This window comes from Phyllobates terribilis, unplaced genomic scaffold, assembly GCF_046119375.1.
Source record: "Phyllobates terribilis strain yellow unplaced genomic scaffold, ASM4611937v1 Scaffold_11__3_contigs__length_659146591, whole genome shotgun sequence".
In the NCBI taxonomy this organism is placed as follows: Eukaryota; Metazoa; Chordata; class Amphibia; order Anura; family Dendrobatidae; genus Phyllobates; species Phyllobates terribilis.
Genome location: NW_027362771.1, coordinates 237163366 through 237176715, shown reverse-complemented (window position 1 = coordinate 237176715; position 13350 = coordinate 237163366).

Below are 13350 nucleotides of genomic sequence, written 5' to 3'. Positions count from 1 at the left end.
TGGGAGGACGTGTTCTGTTCCAAGGTCCGACTGGGTCCCGGCTTCCACTATGTTAACCCAGTGTGCCGTCAGCGAGATGTACCGTCCCTGCCCACAAGCACTTGTACACGTGTCCGTGGTTAGGTGGGCTTTCCCGGTAACTGTGTTGTTGAGGGCACGGCTAATGTTTTGGGACACGTGCTTGTGTAATGCGGGGACAGCACACCGGGAGAAATAGTGGCGGCTGGAGACTGAGTACCGAGGGATGGCCGCCGCCATCAGGTTGCGGGATGCTTCAGTCTCCACGAGCCTAAAAGGCAACATTTCGAGCGCAAGCAGTCGTGAAATGTAGGAATTTAGTTGTGTGGCCTATGGGGCATTGGCTGCATATTTGCGTTTGCATTCCAAGGACTGGGGTATGGACAACTGAACGCTGTGCTGGGACAAGGACGTGGACATGCTTCCTGATGCTGCTACTTGAGAGTGTGCAATGACAGGTGCAGGGCAGGAGGCATCTTCGCATGCACCATGGATAGGGGATTGGCTTGCATGCACAACAGCGGAAGAAGCAATGGTGCCACCCCCAGACACTGTTTCTGGACCCTGGGGTACAGCCCACAAAGTTGGGTGCTTTGCTGCCATGTGCCTGATAATGCTGGTGGTGGTCAGGCTGGTCGCTTTGCCACCCCTGCTGATGCTGGCCTGGCAGGTGGTGCAAATGGCCTTTTTGGGGTTATCGGCAAAGTCTTTAAAAAACAACCAGACTCGGGAAGACCTAACAGTTATACTGGCAACTTCCTTCGTGTTGGTGTTACGGGGAACGGTTTCCTGCTTTCTTTCTGCAGCCACCACACTTCTTCTTTCTGCCTGTTGGGGTGCTCTGCCTCCCTCCCTCTGTGTGCTGCTGTCCTCGCTCTGCATATCCTCCTGCCAGATTGGGTCAGTTACTATATCACCACCACCTCATCTTCCACTTCCGCACTATGGTCCTCCTCCTGACTTTCTGGCAATTGTGTCTCATCAACGTAACCTCTTGTGACACTTTCCCACCGTTACCTTAGTGTGATCGTGGCTGCATCACTACATGCGATCTCCTCTTGCCCTGCTTCAAGTGGACCGGGCGAGAGGACCGAATCTATAAATGGAAAAGTGAACAGCTCTTCGGAGTGTCCAAATGTGGGATCAGTTGTCTCTGGGCACTCGGCATGGTGGGAGGAAGGAGGTTCAGGGTAAGGAATATACGGTCCAGACTTACAGCTACTGAGACTTGACCGTTTGGAAGACAAGGTGGTGGTGGCGGCTAAGTGACTGGAAGCATTATCTGCTATCCAGCCAATAACCTTTTCACACTGCTCTGTGTTCAATAGTGGTGTTCTGCGGTCCCCTATTAATTGGGAAAGGAAGGTCGAGTGAGAAGATGTGGGTGTTTGTTGTGGCACAGTTTCAGCTTGCCCACGGCCTCGGCCTCTGCATGCACCATCAGCATCATCAAGTCCAGTTCCCCATCCCTTACCACGTGCCTTGCCCATTTTAAATGGAGGACAATATCTTCCACGCTCACTACAAATGACTGAATTTGGAGCGAACTTATATGTGATCCGTGTGACGGACAAACCACAGTTTTAAATACCTGGCCTGTAGGTAACTATTTTGAAAAGTAAACTGGTGTCAATTGCTTCACTGACACACTGAAACAAATTTTTAATGGAGGTCAGAAATGGCAGTATTTTCTGAAAACGTATATGTGATCCGTGTGACGGAGAAAACACAGTTTTAAATACCTGGCCTGTAGGTAACTATTTTGAACAGCTAACCGGTGTCAAAAACTTAGCTGACACACTGAAAAAAAAAATTAATGGAGGCCAGAAATGGCAGTATTTTCTGAAAACGTATATGTGAGCCGTGTGGCGGAGAAAACACAGTTTTAAATACCTGGCCTGTACGTAACTATTTCGAACAGCAAACTGGTGTCAATTGCTTCACTGACACACTAAAAATTTTTTTAATAGAGGTCAGAAATGGCAGTATTTTCAGAAAACGTATATGTGATCCATGTGACGGAGAAAACACAGTTTTGAATACCTGGCCTGTAGGTAACTATTTTGAACAGCAAACTGGTGTCAATTGCTTCACTAACACACTGAAATTTTTTTTAATGCAGGCCAGAAATGGCAGTATTTTCAGCGCAATTATATGTGAACCACGTGACGGACAAACGACAGTTTTAAATAGCTGGATTTTTAGCGCTGTAATATGGAAAGGACCTGGCTGTATTCTGCAGTGCCAACAAGCAAATGGCACAGAAAAACTGTGTTCTCTGGATTGCTTTTTATGCAGATAATGAGGATTAAGATCCAAAAACTGGATTGGAGCCTCTTGTGCTATGTGCACTGCAGTCTGCTATATACCCTGTCTGCCTGTATACACTCCCTGCCTGATATCTCAGCAGATGGATTAGTCCTCAGAAGGACTGTTTGTTGAGATGGATATGTGTCTCTAATATAGTTTGGTATACCTACACTAACTAGAAATAAGTAAATCTCTCCCTAGCTCAGCAGCACCTCTCCCTACACTGTCTGATTCCGGAGTGACTGTGACAAGCATGGCGGCGCCAGGTCTGATATAGACCTGATGACGCTGTGCAGCCAGCCAATCACTGTAATGCCACAACCAACATGGCTACGGCATTACAGTGAGTGGCAGGCTATCCTTGCATGTTCATTGGCACTCTAAAAAGCGCCAAACATGCAGGGAGGACACCCAAGTTCCCGCCGAGCAACCCTGGAAATACTCGGCGAGCGCCGAGCATCTCAAGCAGTGAGATGCTCGGGCGAGCACCAAGCAGTAGCAAACATGCTCGCTCATCACTAGTGTTGAGCGATACCTTCCGATATCAGGAAATATCGTATCGGATTGGATCGGGCCGATACCCAAAAAGTATCGGATATCGCCGATTCCGATACCGGAAACCAATGCAAGTCAATGGGACACAAATATCGGAATGAAAATAAACCCTTTCTTTCCTTGTAGGTTAATTCTACATGAAGTAAAACAACTAAGAATAATGTAGAATGACATGAAAAGCCGGCAATTCAGCAGCGGCATTCACCGGTACCCGACAATTTACAACAGAAAGAATAGAGCATCACACATAGATTAGATAGATAGAAACATGTCAGTCACATATATATGAAGTACAGTGACAGTGTTGCTTACTGTACTTGTCATTTAGTGTAAAGGATTTATTAAAAAAAATATTAGTGTTTTCGTGCACCGTCTCTTTAAAAAAGCCGGCCGGCAATTCAGCAGCGGTACCCGACAATTTATAACAGACAGAATAGAGCTTCACACATAGATTAGATAGATAGAAACATGTCAGCCACATATATAAGAAGTACAGTGACAGTGTTGCTTACTGTACTTGTCATTTAGTGTAAAGGATTTATTTTAAAAAATAATAGTGTTTTCATGCACCGTCTCTTTAAGAAAGCCGGCCGGCAATTCAGCATCTGTACCCGACAATTTAGAATAGAAAGAATAGAGAATCACACATAGATTAGATAGATAGAAACATGTCAGTCACATATATATGAAGTACAGTGATAGTGTTGATTACTGTACTTGTCATTTAGTGTTAAAATAAAGGATTTATTTAAAAAAAAATTGGCGTGGGGTTCCCCTTAATTTTAGGCTCTAGCGGAGGTTAAGCAGACAGCTGGGGCAAATGTTTGAAGCCTTGGAAGGGGGTAATACCCACGGAGCTTCCCAGGCTACTAATATCAGCCCCCAGCTGAATACCTAGCCTTTACTAGCTATTAAAATGGGGGAACCCCCCAAAAAAAATAACGTGGGGTCCCCCCTAATTTAATAGCTAGCACAGGCTAGGCAGACAGCTGGGGGCTGATATTAATAGCCCAGGAAGGGTGCCATGAATATTGGCCCCCTCCCAGGCTAGAAACACCAGCCGTCAGCCGCCCCAGAAATGGCGCATCCATAGGATGCGCCAATTCTGGCACTTAGCCTCGCTCTTCCACGCTGCCCTGGTGCGGTGGCAGGGGGTAATAGGGTTGGGGTTGATGTCAGCTTATAATGCCAGCTGACATCAAGCCCAGGTTAGTAATGGAGAGGCGTCTATAAGACACCCCCATTACTAACCCCATAGTCAAAGTTAAAGAAAAACACAAACACCCAGAATAAAGTCCTTTAATTGAAATAAAGACACAATCCTTTATTGTTCTAAATTAAACCATACTTACCATCACGCCCATTCCAGCTGAAGCCAACGATCTCCTGCAATAAAAGTAAAATAATAAAGCAACCTCATCCTTACCTTTCCATGGTTCCCACGACAGCTTCAGCTCTGCTACATCGAGATGACAGGCTGGACCGCAGCAGAACGCTGCCATCCAGCCTGTCATCCCGCAGACACTGAGAAGCGCAGGCATGCTTGCGCTCCTCAGTGTCTCTCTGTGACGTCATCCAGATGAGCCGAGTTCATGTCCAATGAACTCAGCTCACCTCATGCACGTCACTGACAGCGTGGGAAAATTCTCACGCTGAAGTGCTGAGTGCAGGAGAATTTTCCCACGCTGTCAGTGACGTACATGAGGTGAGCTGAGTTCATTGGACATGACCTCGGCTCATCTGGATGCCGTCACAGCCAGACACTGAGGAGTGGAAGTATGCCTGCGCTTCTCAGTGTCTGCGGGATGACAGGATGGATGGCAGCGTTCTGCTGCGGTCCAGCCTGTCATCTCGATGTAGCAGAGCTGAAGCTGTCGTGGGAGCCATGGAAAGGTAAGGATGATGTTGCTTTATTATTTTACTTTTATTGCAGGAGATCGTTGGCTTCAGCTGGAATGGGCGTGATGGTAAGTATGGTTTAATTTAGAACAATAAAGAATTGTGTGTTTATTTCAATTAAAGGACTTTTTTCTGGGTGTTGTGTTTTTTTAAATACTTTACTAGAAATTCATGGTGGTCATGTCTAATATTGGCGTGACCCCATGAATTTCGGGCTTAGGGCCAGCTGATAATGCCAAGCTGGCCTTAACCCCTTTATTACCCAGTGAGCCACCGCACCAGGGCCCTGGATGAGTTGGGTACAGCGCCAGAAGATGGCGCTTCTATGAACGCGCCATTTTCTGGGGCGGCTGCGGACTGCAATTTGCAGCGGGGGTGGCCCAGAAAGCTTGGGCCTCCCTGCGCTGCGGATTCCAGCCCCCAGCTGCCTAGTTGTATCTGGCTGGGCACAAAAATAGGGCGAAGCCCCACGCATTTTTTTTTTAAATTATTTCATGAAATTCATGGAATAATTAAGAAAAAAAGGGCTTCCCTATATTGTTGTGTCCAACCAGGTACAAATAGGCAGCTGGTGGTTGGGGGCAGCCCATTCCTGCCTGCTGTACCTGGCTGGACACAAATATAGTGCGAAGCCCCACGTCAATTTTTTTTTAATTATTTCATGAAATAATTTTTTTAAAAAAGGGCTTCCCTATATTGTTGTGTCCGGCCAGGTACAAATAGGCAGCTGGTGGTTGGGGGCAGCCTGTTCCTGCCTGCTGTACCTGGCTGGACACAAATATAGGGCGAAGCCCCACGTCAATTTTTTTTAAAATAAATCCTTTATTTTAACACTAAAAGACATTTGAGGAGTTAATAAAGATGCAGTCCCTAAATTATTATTTATTTTTTAATTAATTTTTCCCAAAACTTTTGACGTGGGCTTCGCCATATTTTTGTATGCCAGCCAGGTACAGCATCCAGCTTCTATGAACGCGCCATTTTCCGGGGTGGCTGCGGACTGCAATTTTCAGCGGGGGGGGGTGGGGGCAGAAAGCTTGGGCCTCCCTGCGCTGCAGATTCCATCCCCCAGCTGCCTAGTTGTACCTGGCTGGACACAAAAATAGGGAGAAGCTTCAAGTATTTTTTTTTTTTAATTATTTCATGAAATTCATGAAATAATTAAGAAAAAAAGGGCTTCCCTATATTGTTGTGTCCAACCAGGTACAAATAGGCAGCTGGTGGTTGGGGGCAGCCCGTTCCTGCCTGCTGTACCTGGCTGGACACAAATATAGTGCGAAGCCCCACGTCAATTTTTTTTAAATCATTTCAGGAAATTCATGAAATAATTAAAAAAAATTGATGTGGGGCTTCGCCCTATATTTGTGTCCAGTCAGGTACAGCAGGCAGGAACGGGCTGCCCCCAACCACCAGCTGCCTATTTGTACCTAGCCGGACACAACAATATAGGGAAGCCCTTTTTTTCTTAATTATTCCATGAATTTCATGAATTTAAAAAAAAAAACGTGGAGCTTCGCCCTATTTTTGTGTCCAGCCAGGTACAACTAGGCAGCTGGGGGCTGAAATCTGCAGTGCAGGGAGGCCCAAGCTTTCTGGGCCCCACCCGCTGCAAATTGCAGTCCGCAGCCGCCCCGGAAAATGGCGCGTTCATAGAAGCGCCATCTTCTGGCGCTGTACCCAACTCATCCAGGGCCCTGGTGCGGTGGCTCACTGGGTAATAAAGGGGTTAAGGCCAGCTTGGCATTATCAGCTGGCCCTAAGCCCGAAATTCATGGGGTCACGCCAATATTAGACATGACCACCATGAATTTCTAGTAAAGTATTTAAAAAAAACACAAACACCCAGAAAAAAGTCCTTTAATTGAAATAAACACACAATTCTTTATTGTTCTAAATTAAACCATACTTACCATCACGCCCATTCCAGCTGAAGCCAACGATCTCCTGCAATGAAAGAAAAATAATAAACCAACCTCATCCTTACCTTTCCATGGCTCCCACGACGGCTCCAGCTCTGCTACATCGAGATGACAGGCTGGACCGCAGCAGAACGCTGCCATCCAGCCTGTCATCCCGCAGACACTGAGAAGCGCAGGCATACTTCCACTCCTCAGTGTCTGGCTGTGACGGCATCCAGATGAGTCGACAATGAACTCGGCTCACCTCATGTACGTCACTGACAGCGTGGGAGAATTCTCCTGCACTCAGCGCTTCAGCGTGAGAATTTTCCCACGCTGTCAGTGACGTGCATGAGGTGAGGTCATGTCCAATGAACTCGGCGCACCTCATGCACGTCACTGACAGCTTGGGAAAATTCTCACGCTGAAGCGCTGAGTGCAGGAGAATTTTCCCACGCTGTCAGTGACGTGCATGAGGTGAGCTGAGTTCATTGGACATGACCTCCGCTCATCTGGATGCCGTCACAGCGAGACACTGAGGAGCGCAAGCATGCCTGCGCTTCTCAGTGTCTGCGGGATGACAGGCTGGATGGCAGCGTTCTGCTGCGGTCCAGCCTGTCATCTCGATGTAGCAGAGCTGAAGCTGTCCTGGGAACCATGGAAAGGTAAGGATGAGGTTGCTTTATTATTTTACTTTTATTGCAGGAGATCGTTGGCTTCAGCTGGAATGGGCGTGACTGTAAGTATGGTTTAATTTAGAACAATAAAGAATTGTGTCTTTATTTCAATTAAAGGACTTTTTTCTGGGTGTTTGTGTTTTTTTTAAATACTTTACTAGAAATTCATGGTGGTCATGTCTAATATTGGCGTGACCCCATGAATTTCGGGCTTAGGGCCAGCTGATAATGCCAAGCTGGCCTTAACCCCTTTATTACCCAGTGAGCCACCGCACCAGGGCCCTGGATGAGTTGGGTACAGCGCCAGAAGATGGCGCTTCTATGAACGCGCCATTTTCCGGGGCGGCTGCGGACTGCAATTTGCAGCGGGTGGGGCCCAGAAAGCTTGGGCCTCCCTGCGCTGCGGATTCCAGCCCCCAGCTGCCTTGTTGTACCTGGCTGGACACAAAAATAGGGCGAAGCCCCACGTATTTTTTTTTTTAATTATTTCATGAAATTCATGGAATAATTAAGAAAAAAAGGGCTTCCCTATATTGTTGTGTCCGGCTAGGTACAAATAGGCAGCTGGTGGTTGGGGGCAGCCCGTTCCTGCCTGCTGTACCTGACTGGACACAAATATAGGGCGAAGCCCCACATAATTTTTTTTTAATTATTTCATGAATTTCCTGAAATAATTAAAAAAAAATTGACGTGGGGCTTTGCACTATATTTGGGTCCAGCCAGGTACAGCAGGCAGGAACGGGCTGCCCCCAACCACCAGCTGCCTATTTGTACCTGGTTGGACACAACAATATAGGGAAGCCCTTTTTTTCTTAATTATTCCATGAATTTCATGAAATAATTAAAAAAAAAAAAACGTGGAGCTTCTCCCTATTTTTGTGTCCAGCCAGGTACAACTAGGCAGCTAGGGGATGGAATCTGCAGCGCAGGGAGGCCCAAGCTTTCTGCCCCCCGCTGAAAATTGCAGTCCGCAGCCGCCCCGGAAAATGGCGCGTTCATAGAAGCTGGATGCTGTACCTGGCTGGCATACAAAAATATGGCGAAGCCCACGTCAAAAGTTTTGGGAAAAATTAATTAAAAAATAAATAATAATTTAGGGACTGCATCTTTATTAACTCCTCAAATGTCATTTAGTGTTAAAATAATGGATTTATTTAAAAAAAAAATGGCGTGGGATCCCCCATAATTTTAGTCTCTAGCGGAGGTTAAGCAGACGGCTGGGGCAGATGTTTGAAGCCTGGGAAGGGGGTAAAACCCACGGAGCTTCCCAGGCTACTAATATCAGCCCCCAGCTGAATACCTAGCCTTTACTAGCTATTAAAATGGGGGACCCCCCCCAAAAAAATGACATGGGGTCCCCCCTATTTTAATAGCTAGCAAAGGCTAGGCAGACAGCTGGGGGCTGATATTAATAGCCCAGGAAGGGTGCCATGAATATTGGCCCCCTCCCAGGCTAGAAACACCAGTCGTCAGCCGCCCCAGAAATGGCGCATCCATAGGATGCGCCAACTCTGGCACTTAGCCTCGCTCTTCCACGCTGCCCTGGTGCGGTGGCAGGGGGTAATAGTGGTGGGGTTCATGTCAGCGCCAGCTGCCATGAAGCCCAGGTTAGTAATGATGGGCGTCTATAAGACACCCCCATTACTAACCTACAAAGTGTTAAAAAGAAAAAACACACACTACACCCAGAAAAAAATAATTTATTTGAAATAAAACACACAATTTTATTTAATTCTTAGTTTACTAAAAATAATAGTTACCTGTCCACGTTCCTGCGCTGATCTCCCATGCACAGCTGTCACATCTGGAGATGGTGACAGCTGTGCATGGCTGCTGTAAGCTCACACTGCCGGGAACACGTCCGCTCCCGGCAGCGGGAGCCACTGACTGAAGTCACCGGAGTGCATTCAGTCAGCGCAGCTCCGGAGACCTCCTTTACGGCACTGCTGTACCGTGGGAATTTCTCACTATACAGCAGGGCCGTAAAGCAGCTAACCGGAGCAGCGCTGCCTGAACTCCGGTGAACCCGCTTATGCTGTCATTCTAGCGGCGGCAGCGGTTCAGAGCGGTCACATTCTATGTGGCTGCTCTGAACTGGAGATCTTCGTGGGACACTCGTGGACTACTACGGAGGGGTAAGGATAAGGTTGTGGTTTATTATTTTATATTTTATTACAGGAGATCGATGGCTTCGGGGAATTTGGTGTCTAGGTGAGTATAGGTGTAGTTTTTTATTTTTTACTTTATTTTAGGTGGCGATCAGCGGGGACAGGTAATGTATGAACTAATTTATTGTAGGTAACCACTGGCCACCAATGACATGTATTTAACATTTATTGGGGACACAGTAGGGCAATTTAAATAGCAGGATCAGTCTGATGGGAACTACTGCTCCCATCGAGCTGATCCTGCTGGCAGGAGTGGACGGGGGACAGACATAGGCCGATGGGAGTAGTAGTGTCACATCGGCCTATGTCTGCCTGCACGCACACACACCGCACACACCCGCACACATCGCACAGACACCCCGCACACACACCCCGCACACATCGCACAGACACCGCGCACACCCGCACAAACATCGCGCACACACCCCGCACACACACCCCGCACACACACTAATCATGACGGGTCTGGGAGGTGAGGCTGACCTGTGCGGCCGTGGGAAAGTTCATGTGAGTTCATGCAGTCAAGCATGAACTCACATGAACCCTCTGAGGGCAACGCGGCGACTTCAAATGAACAGCTGATCGGCATCACCTGATACCTCAGCTGTTCATTTGAAATAACCGGCGGGAAAGCGCAGCACAGAACGGGAAAGCCGGCGGTGAAGTCTTTTCACTGCCGGCTTCCCCGCCCGGGTCCTTCACTCCCCGCTCCTTGGAGCTGCGCTCCCCGCCCGGTCCTAACTTACGATCGGGATGGGAGGTGGCGAGGGGAGCGGAGGATCGGGGTGGGAGGCTGCGGGGAAGCAGTATGGGGCTGTGTAATTGTTTAAAAGCCGGCGGCTTTATACCGCCCGCTGGATTTTAAACAATCAGGAGAATTCTCCCCCACTGGGATGGCATTCTGATGACAGGCTGGATCGCGCTGCCATCCAACTTGTCATCCTTCACAGACACTACAGAGCGCAGGCATTATGGGAACTTCCGATTCCGGTATCCGATATTGTAAAAGTATCGGAATTAAGTATCGGAATTCCGATACCGCGAATATCGGCCGATACCCGATATTACAGTATCGGAATGCTCAACACTACTCATCACTAACAAGCACTGAACAACCTCAATATTGTCAATCATGCTCATTTAAAGATCTGAACTCAGCTCATGTAAATGCGAACGTAATGTTTCAGTGTGATGATGCAATATATGAGCATTTAGGGCCCTAGTTTAAACTTTTGCCCAGGACCTCACTTTGTCTAAAACTGGCTCTGATTAAATAGCACGATATTCATATCCGTGGGATAAGTCATCTATATGAGATCATCAGGTGGACCGATATCTGACACCACCAACAATCATCTGAAAACATAATAATAAATGTACAGTATTCTGCGTGCTCAATATATTTCTTTATATTTCAGTCAATGATAGCTTGCATTCGTGTGGCTTTATGTTTTATGGGATTGTTTCAAATGGTCCTACTGAACGAAAATGTCAAAATTAGTGATTTGTAATAGGCTGTGTGCCCACTATGCATTTTTTAAGCGTTTACGCAGCGGCAATTCCGCCTCAGAAACGCTTAAAAAACGCTTGGTAGAAGGTCTGCCATGTTCCCCAATGATAATCCGCATGTGCTGTACACATGCTGCAGAAATTTCCGCTGCGGATTATCATTGTGGAAATATCCGTAGCACTACCAATTATTTTGCGTAATCGCGGCGTTTTCACAGCCATTGACTTACATTGAATCGCTTAATATCCGCATGACTACATGTGCACATGCGGATATTAAGCAATTCAATGAGCGGATGGTACCCGGGTCTAGAGAAGAGGAGACTCTCCTCCTGACCCGGGTACCATAGTACCTGTAAAAAAAAAAGAATTTAAAATAAAAAAAACACATTATACTTACCTTCTGATGGCCCGCTGTCTTCGATTCAGTACGTCTAGGCTCCCCGGTGGCTCGCGATGGAGTAAAAGGAGCTTTCATGATGTCATTTAGTCATATGGCAGGTCACATGACTAAATTACGTCATGGAAGGTCCTTTTACACCACCGAGAGACACTGGGAAGACCGGAGAAGGAGACCGGGGAAGGAGACCGGGGGCCATCGGAAGGTGAGTATAATGTTTTTTTTTATTTTTTACCATTTTTATTCTTTTTTTTAACTAACTTGGTCACAGTATATAAAATCCATGCCGGTTGCATGGATTTATATAGTGTGACCAAGTTGTCAAGCACTTTCCAAGTGATGCTAAAATCACTTGGAAAGCGCTTGACAGCCCGCATGCGAAATTGCATGTGCAAAACGCGTGACAAACTATTGTCCCTGGCTGAAAAAACGCATGTACAATCTGCATGTACAATCCGCATGCTTTTTTTTTGCCAGGGAGAAGCAGAAATGCTCAGGAAAAATCCGGAACATTTCTGCATCGTGGGCACATAGCCATATTCTTGCCCCTCTGTTTTTATTTTCCATTTGATCATCCTAATCTTGTCACTAAATATTCCTGTTTCACATGCAGATAATGCTGAAATATTATAATTCTGACTGCTGATTTACCTTGGAGACAAACACAGATAATGACATTTAGCATTTTAGTTCTAACATTTGTCAGATGGTGGCGCTATGAGAACGCTGTCAGATAACACGGTCTGGCCTGCAAAGGAGCAAAAACATGCAAATGTGATGTAGACTTATGTTTCACATATACGTAAAAGTTAACTTACTGTCTGATCTGTAAATTAGCATGTTACAATTCAGCGGGTACAAACAAAAGCAAGCACTAGCAAGCAACAAGATAATAATTGGGCCCAACTCACAAGACCTTACAATCTATGTCAAAATAGGGATGACACACACTGTACAAATTATGAGCTTGATTTGTACAAAGTATCAGCCATCTTTTATAAAAAAAAAAAAAAAAAAAAAAAAACAATATGGATGTATGCATGAGGCTAGAACCATGCACTGTATATATGTATTCACAAATATAAAGTACATTAGAGTGCATTACGTGTAGGGTATACTGCTGAACAATGGAAAAGGAGACAGATAAGGGAATGTAATAGGCCGGTGATAAATCTGAAGATGCTGGCAATAAACTTGATTGTCAAAGGTAAACCATTCAATAGAACTGGTGAAGTACAAGAAAAGCCTTGGAAATGGGAGCGATGATGGGTTTGGAATATGGAGGAGGTAAAAACTTGCATTTTTATTCATTAAAATCCCTGGTGCATGTATTTATATGAGCCTAGTGGACAGTCCTATTTAATGACTGACAGTCTCCCCTGTATGACTGAATGCAGAGATAGCTGTCAATCACAGAGTAGGACCGCCCACTGGACTCATATATATACACACACCAGGGATTTCAATGAATAAAATAGAAGTTATGCTAAATCATTTCCAACAAACCTATAAATCACTGTGCTCGGCTTCTCTTTATCTCCACCATGTTCTCCACAGATCGGACTGCATATTAAACATGACAGGTTCCCTTTAATTTCAGATTGTTGGCAGAATGTAAAGCATAGATTGGGCGGTAGACAGAGACGAGGGATAAGATGAAGGTAAGTGCTACATTGTGGGAGCATTGTCACTGAGACTAATACAGGCACAGCAACTAGGAATTTGCACCAGTTCTCTGGCACTATGATATACAGTATATTTTTTAAGGGGATAAGTACTGATGTCCCGATATTTCTGTTTTATGTATTGCACTGTTATTCTGTTATATTTTTGCCCTTGAGGTGTTTATACTTACTTTTTATTGGTTCAGTGTTATTTGAGGACTGGTTTTATATAGGCTCTTTACCAGAGAGGCA